At 37.1% G+C, this 11,576-nt stretch overlaps 1 protein-coding gene across 1 annotated transcript in view; it reads right to left on the bottom strand.

The window, feature by feature from the left end:
- Window positions 1–7,136: 7,136 nt before the first annotated feature.
- Window positions 7,137–11,576, bottom strand: part of LOC126355471 (ras-related GTP-binding protein C) — a 91,746-nt gene continuing 87,306 nt past the window's right edge. The window contains exon 9 of the mRNA XM_050005789.1: window positions 7,137–10,425. The gene's annotated coding sequence lies outside the window, so the exon portion shown is untranslated. The remainder of the gene's footprint in view (window positions 10,426–11,576) is intronic.

Genomic DNA, 11,576 nt, shown 5'->3' with positions numbered 1-11,576 from the left:
TTCATCACATTCACATGTAACTGGATCTTGTATGGTAAAGTCTGAAGCATTCTGACATGCAAAGAGGTGAGTTACAGTCAGGGCAATGGCACCTTGTTTCTTTCCTGCTTGCTTTGCCAGTTTATTGTTTGGTGTGCTCCGAACAAATCTTGCACACCCTTGTTGGTTGTTGCTTCTTCTCCGTTCAAGGAATTTTCTTAGGGAAGTGTCGTTCTACAAGCCTGTTGCTCATGGCTGCACTAGGGACAGTTTCTTGAGTCACAGTTGAGTCTTTCTGGAAGAGTCTTTCACCAATGTGGCACAAAAAAGTGGAAAAATGACAGTTTTTCTTCTCATTAGGGTTTGTAGTCTTGCGATACAAAACAAAAGCATTCGTTGCTGCCATTGTGAACAAGTGAAAAAATAGTTTTTTTCCAACACTTCACTTGCTTCCACTTGAAAGGATAATAGGAGTTCATCTGATCACTTCTATCAACTCCTGTTTTGTTCGTATTACAATCAGGAATAGCATGCGGTTTTGACATGATTCGTACAAACAGAAATGTTATAGGTTGCCATTTTCTGTTTAGAGGAAAGGCATAACAGATGGTTTCTCCTTATTGACACCGACTGATTCCTTCTGAATTTCTTCAAAACAACATTTTGTTTTGCCGGTTCCTTTCGATTAGCCATACATGTGCCTACAGCTTTCGTTTCATTTTGTCACCAAAAAAATCAAAAATTTCTGGTGACCTGTAAAATCTGTCCATATAAACAGTGTGACCTGTACCCAAATAATGAGCAGGCAACCTCTGAAAGAGTGGTATTATGGAATTGTATTTCGAACGTTTATCAGAGTATACTTCGAATTCCAGAACGTAACCAATCTTTGAATCACAAACAATAGACAGTTTTATTCCATACTTGACTGGTTTATTTTTTATGTAGACACGAAAGACCAGTCGCCAACGAAATCCACACATGTCTTCATCAATGGTGAGGTTTTCGTAGGAATAAAATTATTTCTTACACTCTCGTAACAGATAATCGAGAAAAGGTCTGATTTTAGGCACAGAATCATGCTGTGTTTGACCTCTCGGAATGTGGGTAGAATTGTCATTCAAATGTAAATTTGAAAGTGTGACCTTGAACCTATTTCTGCTCATTATAGATCCTGGGAAAGGGGTTGAAAAAAAACTATTGTCAGACCAGTAGCCTGCCAACGTGAAGTTTCACTCCAACCGATGAATACCAAACACTGTGGCTTTAGTTTGGAGCCTGCCTTCAGTTTATCACACACTTTGCATACCTGTTCATTTCGGATTTTTGTGTGTTTCACCATAGAATGAGGAAAGAAAATAGAAAACACGTCATGTGGAGTGGCTCTTTCAGCAATTGCAGCTTTTACTCCAGTTATGTCGGAAAACTGTGACAATGGAGGCTGTAGGTCCTTGGATCTCCTACCTAAATCAGTATCTTTTGATTTCGTTTGCAAAGACCTCTGCCTCTTCCGTGGCGGTGCAGAAGACTGTGTTACAGCAGAAGAACATTGTCGCTTGGAAGTTTTTTGAACAGCAGTATATTCGTCATCGGTTTCGCTTGTAAAAAAAAAAAAGACGAGATGAAGACAAATAAAAGTTATTTGTAATTGCAGCGCCAGTAATTGAAGCAACAGTACTAGCGACAAGAAGTTATATCAGCCTGTAGCTTACCTGAATTTGAATCTTCTTCAGACTGTTCCCACTCAGATTTTCTCCCTTTGATGCAGAATCAATCAATTATTCTTCCAAATGTGACGAAGAATATAACAGAAGATCTAATTTTGTGCTTAGTTTTATGTAGGTAATTGATTTTCTAAATTTATTTTGACTATGCCCAATTAATATCTTTTGTTATAGAGCGGAATCAGTAATTGTTTCACAACTTAAATTCTACTGTTGACGTTTAAACAAAAATAAATTCTGTACTAATTATAAACATTTGGAGGAACAACTAATAGTATTCTTAAAGGATCTATTTGACTATTCGAAAACATGTTTGCAAAGCCGGCTCTTAATTAATTCCAATATAATTAACAGTTTTGTCGAAAGTATTGATTGCGAAACTATAGTTGTTAATTTCATGACAAACAAATAATTCGCCCTAACTCTTGCAGTAGGAGAAACTATTAAAAAGAACCATATTCTCGATGTATTCAGTTAATTTAATAAGTTAAGTTTTAATTGTAATTTCTGTAAATTTAACATCGAACAATGTGTAGTTTCGGCCCCTATTATTGTGAGGATATATAACGACCTGATTTTTGGTCACAAGACCGTCAGTCCACGGCCGAGTTTCAGGTAAGGAACCTGTGTTGGTTAGAACGTCAACAATGCATCAACTTAACAGTGAATTAAAGCGTAACACGAATAGGCTGTTTGTTAAAGAAACCAGTGTCCGATTTATATGAAAGACGGTGAACTGTTTGGTTAGGCTATTACTTCTCGTAGATGTTAAACAGTAAACTATTGTAGCAGTATGTGGATGTTCGCCTGCAACCTATCAATGAGGCTTATCGAAAGTTAAACAGTACTGCACTGCCCCTGGTCATATAACTGTGTGGTTGTGAAAAGTGGAAGTAAAGTACCGGTAGTGTGAAATGCAAATGTGCATCTGTCGGCTACATCATTTACAGTAGTCACAGTCCCACAACCCATTTTTCAGCCAGTACGTCGACACCGAGGACAACAAATGAAGAAACAAAGTAGGTGAACCGCTACACAGTGCCTCTAAAATTTCTTGATCACTCAATAAATGTGACATGTTTGTAGCGGGAGAGCGATAAAATCGAACGAAACCGCGCGCGTTGACGATGACAACGCGAGCACACAAAGGCTCAGTCAGACGTGACAGCAACGCTTAAGTTCACTATTGCTTATTTCCAAGTAATTACAAAACCGGACAACAGAGGGCGGCACCTGTCAAGGGACAGCCAGCCAGACGTCTATATAATGTTCTCACACGAAACAAGTAGTTTTCGAGTGACGGGAGGCTTGCACGATGTGAAAAATTGCGTCCAGAGCTACACTCGAGCGTGGTCCAAAGAGCTCAGTGCCGTGGCCCGAGCTGCACTCGGGCTTGGTCGCCAAAGTGTTAAGAGGCTCCAATTTCCAACATGATTAGCAGAAAGTGCAGTTAACACGAGGTCAAGGCTAAACATTCCAATGTCATGGAATTTGTTTACAAGAATCACTTTTCTTACATGGATAACTACACTGAAAAGTCAAAGAAACTGGTACAGCTGCTCAATATCGTGTTGGGCCCTCCCGAGGTCACAGAAGTGTCGCAACATGACTAATGTCGGAGGTAGTGCTTGAGGGAACTGACACCATGAATCCTGCAGGGCTGTCCATAAATCCGTAAGAGTATGACATGGTGGAGATCTCTTCTGAACAGCATGTTGCAAGGCATCCCAGATATGCTCAATAATGTTCCGGTCTGGGGAGTTTGGTGACCAGCGGAAGTGTTTAAACTCAGAAGTGTTCCTGGAACCACTCTGTAGCAATTCTGAGATGTGTGGGGTGTCGCATTGTCCTGCTGGAATTGCCAAGCCTGTCGGAATGTACAATGGACATGAATAGATGCAGGTGACCAGGCAGGATGCTTATGTGCGTGTCACCTGTCAGTGTCGTATCTAGACATGGCAGGGGTCCCGTATCACTCCAACTGCGCACACCATTACAGGCAAATTCACCTGCTGACATGCAGGTTCCATGGATTCATGAGATTGTCTCCATATCATACATATCCATCTGCTCAATATAATCTGAAACAAGACTCGTCCAACCAGGTGACATGTTTCCAGTCATCAACAGTCCAGTGTCAGTGTTGACAGATCCAGATGAGGCCTAAAGCTTTGTGTTGTGCTGTCACCAAGGGTATATGAGTGGCCTTTGGCTCTTAAAGCCCGTATCCATGATGTTTCGTTGAATGGTTCACGCACTGACACTTGTTGATGGCCCAACATTGAAATCTGCAGCAGTTTGCACTTCTGTCACACTGAACGATTCTCATCAGTCATCGTTGGTCCCCTTCTTGCAGGATCTATTTCCGACTGCAGCGATGTCAGAGATTTGATGTTTTGCTGTATTCCTGATATTAACAGTACATTCATGAAATTGTCATACGGAAATATCCCCATTTCATTGCTACCTTGGAGATTCTGTGCCCCATCGCTTCTGTGCGCCAATTACAACACCATGTTCAAACTCGTTTAAATCTTGATAACCTGCCATTGCAGCAGCAGTAATTGATGTAACAACTTCGCCAGACACTTGTCTTATATAGGAGTTGTCAACTGCAGCACTGTATTCTGCCTATTTACATATCTCTGTATTTGAATATGTATGCCTTTACCTGAGTCTTTGGTGCTTCAGTGTATATGCAGTATATTGGACAACCATAAAAAACTGAGTCTTTGGACCCAAAACAAAGCAACCAAATATACTTTGAATAAGTTTGATGTTAGACAGCTGAGATGATAACTGATAATTACATTTTTTGCCAATTCAGAAAACAAATGGGAAAAAAATACTAATGAAAGTGAGCCCTCTTCAGCTAGTAACATTACTACCGATAAAGATGTTTATAACGGAAAGTCCTTGGTGGTGTGTAAATAATTTAAAGAGTAAAGGTAACAACTCGCTGAATAGCTTAGGCTGAGTGGTCATTAGTAAAATGAACAGGACTGAGAGCACTCTTAGCCTTCAGTGAAACACAAATTTGAGGACTAAATGAGGTCTTTGTATAGCACTGGAACTTCTGCAGGATTGAGGCTTTTGGTAGATAAGTCAATAACAGTGTTTTGGGTTTGTGTAGCTTCTGGGATTTTGTGAGTGAGATTTGGTGGATGCGGCTGATGGGAGTCAGGGTGGAAGGGTCTAGGTGCTATGAGAGGTTGAGGAGATGGGTTATTGGGTAGGATAACTATTGATGGGCAGTGGTGCTCTTAAATGGGAGTAGGACGCCAGTTAATTGGCAGATGGTGCCTAGAGTGCTCTTGTAGATGTTGTAAGGCAAGGTTTTCAATTTGGAAGAAAAGAATGCACAACTTGGTGTTGCACATCAACAGTATCTCGTGGAGGTTGCATGCCCATGTCATGGATATTTGTTGAACATTGTGTTAGTAAGGCATGAAATCCAGAGAAGAGAATTTTTATGTTTAGGCCATTGGTGAGAGGGATTCCATAGCTTAGGCACCACTTAAGGTACAGAATGTGGGACTGGGTTTTGTTAGATATAGGGATACTTTTTTGAACTGATGTAGATAGCTGGATCACCTTTGTCATGGGATGTCACTATTGGGAGAGACAGAGAATACAAATAATGTCAGGGAATGGTAAGTGTGGGTAAACACTACAGGGAAATACTGGAAGTAACACTGGGTGGTATATGCTGAGGAGAGAAAGGAAAAATGAGGAGTAAACACTTAAAATAGATGTGGGAAATGGGTATATGAATATGTGAGATGACTGTAAAAGGATCTGCATGTAAAAATTTGATGGTTTGAGAAATGAGAATGCAGGGAGAAATTTTATTGTGGGCCGTAGAATGGTTTTGTAGAGTGGGGATATTTAATAGTGTGTTTGTGTTTTTTGCTTGTAAGAAACAAATGTGCCTTCCCAATATCAAGTGAAATGATCGAACAGTCCATAGGTGTACTGCCAGTTCGTATGGCCCAATGGATGCTATGAACCAGCAGTACACCCATGGACTGTTCAATAAACAAACATGCTGGGAGAAACTGAAAAATCACATCAAGTGAAATGATGGTGGGAACATTATCCAGAAGAGGCTGGATAGATTTATAGGTAAAATTAGGTAATATGTAAATTATATTGCACTGATTTGGAGGTCTGGTGAGTAAGTAAAGAACATGCACTGCAGCAGAAGTGTTTGCTACTTGTGCTAGACAGTGCCACAAGAGTGTAGGATGACTGCACTAATCAGGGCTCACAACAGTGGATGAACATAAGAAACGTGAGAAGGATGGCATGAGGAAAGATATGGATGGACAATGCGAGAGAAGAAGAGAACAGAGAAGTATAGCACAAGATAGCAACAAAGGACATAAGGGACAGCATGGAATTGAGCCAAGTGGCACAACTATAAAATATTAGTTGTTACTATGTGGACATCCAAAATTTGACTACTTGGTTTCACAGAGAAAGGGCTTCTACAACCAAAAAGAGCCGAACTGGTGGTATGTTTCCAGATTTTAAGCCAAATCCAAGACCTTGCTTAAACTGCAACCTTCATAAAGTTTTTGGCATCCTTACTTCAAAAAGACTTCATAATTACCCTGTCACACTAACTTAAAGACTTTAGTTTTGTCACACTTCATTTCAAGACGACACTCCAAAAAGTAAACAGCACAACTAACTTGCTTGGCTGCTTCAATCTGACATGCCATCAATCAATCACGCTAAATAACCTCAGAAATCACATAAGTGAATAAATGCAAGTAACAATGGATTGTTTAAGATCACCCTGGGGGAGGGGGGAACTAACAATCATTTAATGTCATTAGCCTAGCAATAGCAAAGCATTTTTGATAACATTATTTACCAGGAAGGTTGAGGGAGGGGTGGGGGGTAGTTTAGGATGAAACAAAAAAATAGTAAAGAAATCTTTAATTGTTGTTAATGTGTAAGCATGGTCCAGAACCTGAAAATATCTTTTAATGCTATTATTTATTTAATAAGACATTTGTTGTGAACTCTTAATTAACACTTAAATTTTGGATTAAATTAAACTGAAAAATTTAAAACTATTATAGAATCTGGAAGATTCAAGATTTCTAAGTATAAATTACACAACTATATTGCCGGCATAGGAATTGCTAGAGTTATTATCAGGCATTCTTTCATGGTAACAACCTTCCAACAGTGGGGTGGGGGGGAACCAGTAAGATCTATATGTCCCATAGAGATAATATCTCCTTAATCTTTTAGATATTTTGGTACTGCTGGCAAAATTAAAATTCCTCCAATGGTGTTACAAATAATTTATCAACTTTTCTTCCAATCAGCAATCATAACTTCTGGAATCTGAATTTCATTACAAGTGGAACTCTTCAAACTTTTCTTCAAGGTATGGACAAAATAAAAATCAAATACTTAGATAAATGTTTCCTGTTTTATTAAACAAAGATATTTTTATAGCTTGCATAGCACAGAAGTACATAATTTACCCATTCTCAAACATATGAGATATAAATAAAAGGCATATGTAGTAACAATTATACACATGAAACCATCAGATTTTGATCTCAAAAGACTTATCTGCCTCAGATATTATGTAAATACTATACAGAATCACAGTGATGTACAACAAATAAATCAGGATATCTACAATGATATCACTATGTGTACTGTAAACTGAATTAAGTACTGAATAGCTTCCTGTACTGGCAGAGTAAATTTCATTTGTAAAAAAATGTGGCTTATTGTGCATAGGTATTGAACAACCCAGAATTATACATGGAAGACAAAAATAACTACAGTTCATGACAACACAAACAAAAAATTTATAAAGTTATTTATTTGTATAGCATACAACACACAGATGGCACAGTACCCTTGATGACAATTATGCAATCGAACATGAATTTTTTTTGGTATATGCTCGATGGAAGACACTCGATCTCTGCCGTTAATGTCATGGAAAAATTAACTTAAAAAAAACTGGCAGAGACTGTGAGTTATGTAATGTATTAAACCATGAAAAAAATGACTCATGCAGTGTCTGTGTGAAAACTGCGATTTATGATTGACGTCACTGCTGAGCGTCACAATCTTTGACAATTGTTTCCTGGAGCTTAATTAAAAAGGACAGTTAAAAATGAAACAGAATTACAATGTCAGTATCTTTGAGAAAAATGAAATTAACTAATGAAACCTTTAAAATGATAAAATGAAATTTAGGAATTAACCCTTATTTCAGTATAAAAAAAAAATAACACCGCATATTTTAGAAAAAGAAAGAGCAAGCACCGCAACTAAACACTGAACACATTTCAAATTCTTTATAATTAAATAGTAAAGGGGGAAAAACCAAACATAAAATATGCATAATGAACTGCTCTTCTCCTAGTTACAATGAGAACATTACATAGTATCTATAATTTTTTGTAAATCATAAGTACGCAACATACTGTACACTCACAAAGACAACAAGAACATACACATTTAAGGTAACTTTTCAAGAATACACTGTCATGTAATAATTTATTAGTTTTACACACATATGCAATCAAAACTATTCTTCATTATATGAATTAAATCATGATAGCTGACTCTTCACTTTCCAAAGATTTACTTTTTCAGATACGCCCAGTGTTACACGTTGAGAATAGTTCGCACCACCCTCTTATTGATGGACGCAAAATTAAAGTTTAAAAAAATTACACATTAATAAACTATATAACAGATAGTTTATTCAGAAGTATTATGAATAAATGACAGTATTAACATATTTCCATATACGAGCAGTATAACATAGTAATCAAAGAGGGGACTCACAGCTACTTATTACTTTTAATAACAATGAAAAAATTAATAAAGCACATTTTTCTGGCATAAAAATAGTTTCTCTGGTATTGTGACAGGTTGTAGATCTACAAACTATACTAATGAACAGTAAACTGTGTGTGTGTGTGTGTGTGTGTGTGTGTGTGTGTGTGTGTGTGTGTGTGTAACATTTTTATTTAAGCGAAATGGATGCTTAGTAGCATATGGGACTGGTTTCTTGGTCTCTAAAACTGACTGCTGAAAAATTACAGGATCATGAATCAATTAATTGGCAGTTTTAAATACAAAAGACATTACTACAAGATACAACCCATGAAGTAAAAGAATAAAATACATCGTTATTGTGAGATTTTTTAATGTTATTTCAAGAGGACATGCTGAAACACACAACAGAATATGCACAACTGTCTGGGAATCAATCGCAGTGTGATGTGTTTTCCTTAGTCACCACGGCACTTGTTTACTGTAATGTCACCACATGTTTCTGACAACAGCCACAGGAGGCCAAGTGCAATAGTATTGTGGTCACGGATGTGCTTATAAACTAAAATTACATAGACATTCGTTTATCTTACCATGTATTTGCAACAGAGTGATTTACAGATATAAGACAGCAGAGGCAGTGTGAATGTTAAACATATTGCAATAGTTATCCCTTTCAAAGCATCACTATCTATACACAATTACACAACAGTCACACAATGTGGTGATCAAATTAGCTCCCAAATGACTAGTGAGGATTTTCCATAAGAATCAGAAAAATAAATATTCAGTGCAATTTTCTATCACAAATTTTATGTTCTTCAATGCTAAGAGTTTTGTAAAATGAGCAATAACAAATTCCATTAATTCTATATACAGTTGCATTGTACAACAATTTATTACACGAGGTGATACAAAATGAAGTAGTAAATGGACAATCTATAAAATATTGCAATATTTATGACAGAAGCGATTGGCACACATGGTGTGTGAAATGCTAATCAGCACTGAAAGTTCTTCTCCAGCAGGGTTGCCCCAGACAAATAATATAAATGTAAGAAACTTCACTACCAGTTTGCTTTTTCATGCTAAGATGTAATAAATTATGCGGAAACACATTTCATCAGTGTTGTTTATAAACAATACTGAATATAAAACACTCCTCCATTATGTTTCAGATTTGAATTAGTAGATCCTCCTGTACTGACAATGCTATAGTAGTGAGAACTGAATAATGGCACAGTGCCACAAAATCTAATATCTGTTTAAGCAATGAAATTTATGTTTTTATTGTGTCACAAATCCTCTCATATTTCTTACTGACACAGGAGATTACTAAATGAACAACTTTGATAAAACTAAAACATTTCCTTACATTTATTTTGAAAACAAGTCTTTCAGTTTAACATCTTATACAAGAAGTCTATAAATAGCATATAAAATAACTGCAAAATTCTTAAAATTAGCTAGTTTATAGTGGCTATCAATGCACAATATTCTACAAATCTGATACAGCCTTATTTTTTCCTATCTAAGACGGCAAATTTTTAAAAATAAATGTCTTGTCGGCTGTTCATAAAATATAAAATTATCTCTGCACTCTGTAGTATGTACATATTTTAGCAACGCGATCAGATATGTAACAAAGAAGTAAGACATTCACTGTGCCCCTTGTATGGCAATACACAACAATGTTTTATGCCAAAAAAATCTTACGAGAATGCATGGCATAATTGCAGATCAGCAAATTCTGTCACATGCCACATTCTTCTTGCTTGTTCTTAAACTGCATTCCTAGACTAGAATGTCCTAAACAATACTTTAACAGGGGCAAAGTACAGTAAACTGTGATGCAAGACATCCTTGTAAGCATTACCTTCATCTTCCATATGCCCTGTAAGAGGAATTGCAATAAAAGATTATAGAAAGCTTTAATAATTTTCAGATAAACCAATGACAATCAGAATAATTTTTTTCTATTTATTGCATTACAATTAGTATTTTAGCTACTCTCTTACTGCCTGATATTCAAAACATTTTATTCTGCTTTAGTCAGATTAAAATAATCCACAGCAATGTGATGATAAAAACATGTTCTAAACTAAACGGTGTCTGCATGAAAAAGATGTGTGTGAAGTGTCGTCATCATCACATAATGCAATGTTTCCTTCAAGAGTTACGAATATCACACATGCATCAGGACAGCAAATAATTTTTCATTTGTCTGAATAAATCTGTAACACAGCCATCGGCACTAACATTGCATATGGCATTATCCTATCTCAAACTGCTCCATCAATCATACAGATCAAATCATACCAGCCACTCAAAATCCCATACCCTTCTCTGGTCCAGATTCACTGATGAAATCTTCACAATCCAGCTCCAGGACCTAGACACTATTCCCACCCCTCTGCAACTTCAACACATTTTCTCAAATCTGCTTCAATTCAGATCAGCATGCCATCTTTCCTATCAACAGTCCCAGCAGTTTGACAGCTGTCATCCCTTCCACACTAAAATATCTCTCCCAAATGGTCTGTCCATAAGCACATATCTATAATCATCTGAACACCTAAGGAATTAAATGCAAAGGAGTACCCCTCTCAGCACACAATATCACAGGACTGGAACTGCTTAACCACGTACTTCACACGGGCTTAGACTTCTTATTGTGGTGCCAGGAAATGAGGAACATCCTACACACAATGCGCAGTTTCATGTACGGTATTTGATTCCTTGGCGATTTTTTTGTTTTATGGGCTTTAGGCCACATTCTACCTAATGTTTTATCTTCCAATGTTGGAGACATCATCAGAAGCTGTAAAGACTCAAGCAGCAATACAAACTCTAACAGGCTAAGCAAGCTGAACTTTTTATACATATCCATGCAACATAGCACTCTTGTGTTCTGTAAGTCAGGTGTCAATACTTATTTTCATAGTTCCTTGGTACACTTGACCAAATGTGCAAGAGATTTTTTTATACTCTTGCTGTGGCAAGTGGCAAGGATATGTACTTGGGGATGTTCAAATACACACACTT

The sequence above is a fragment of the Schistocerca gregaria genome, chromosome 1, assembly GCF_023897955.1.
Source record: "Schistocerca gregaria isolate iqSchGreg1 chromosome 1, iqSchGreg1.2, whole genome shotgun sequence".
NCBI classification, from domain to species: Eukaryota; Metazoa; Arthropoda; class Insecta; order Orthoptera; family Acrididae; genus Schistocerca; species Schistocerca gregaria.
This window is presented reverse-complemented; position numbering and strand designations above follow the sequence as displayed.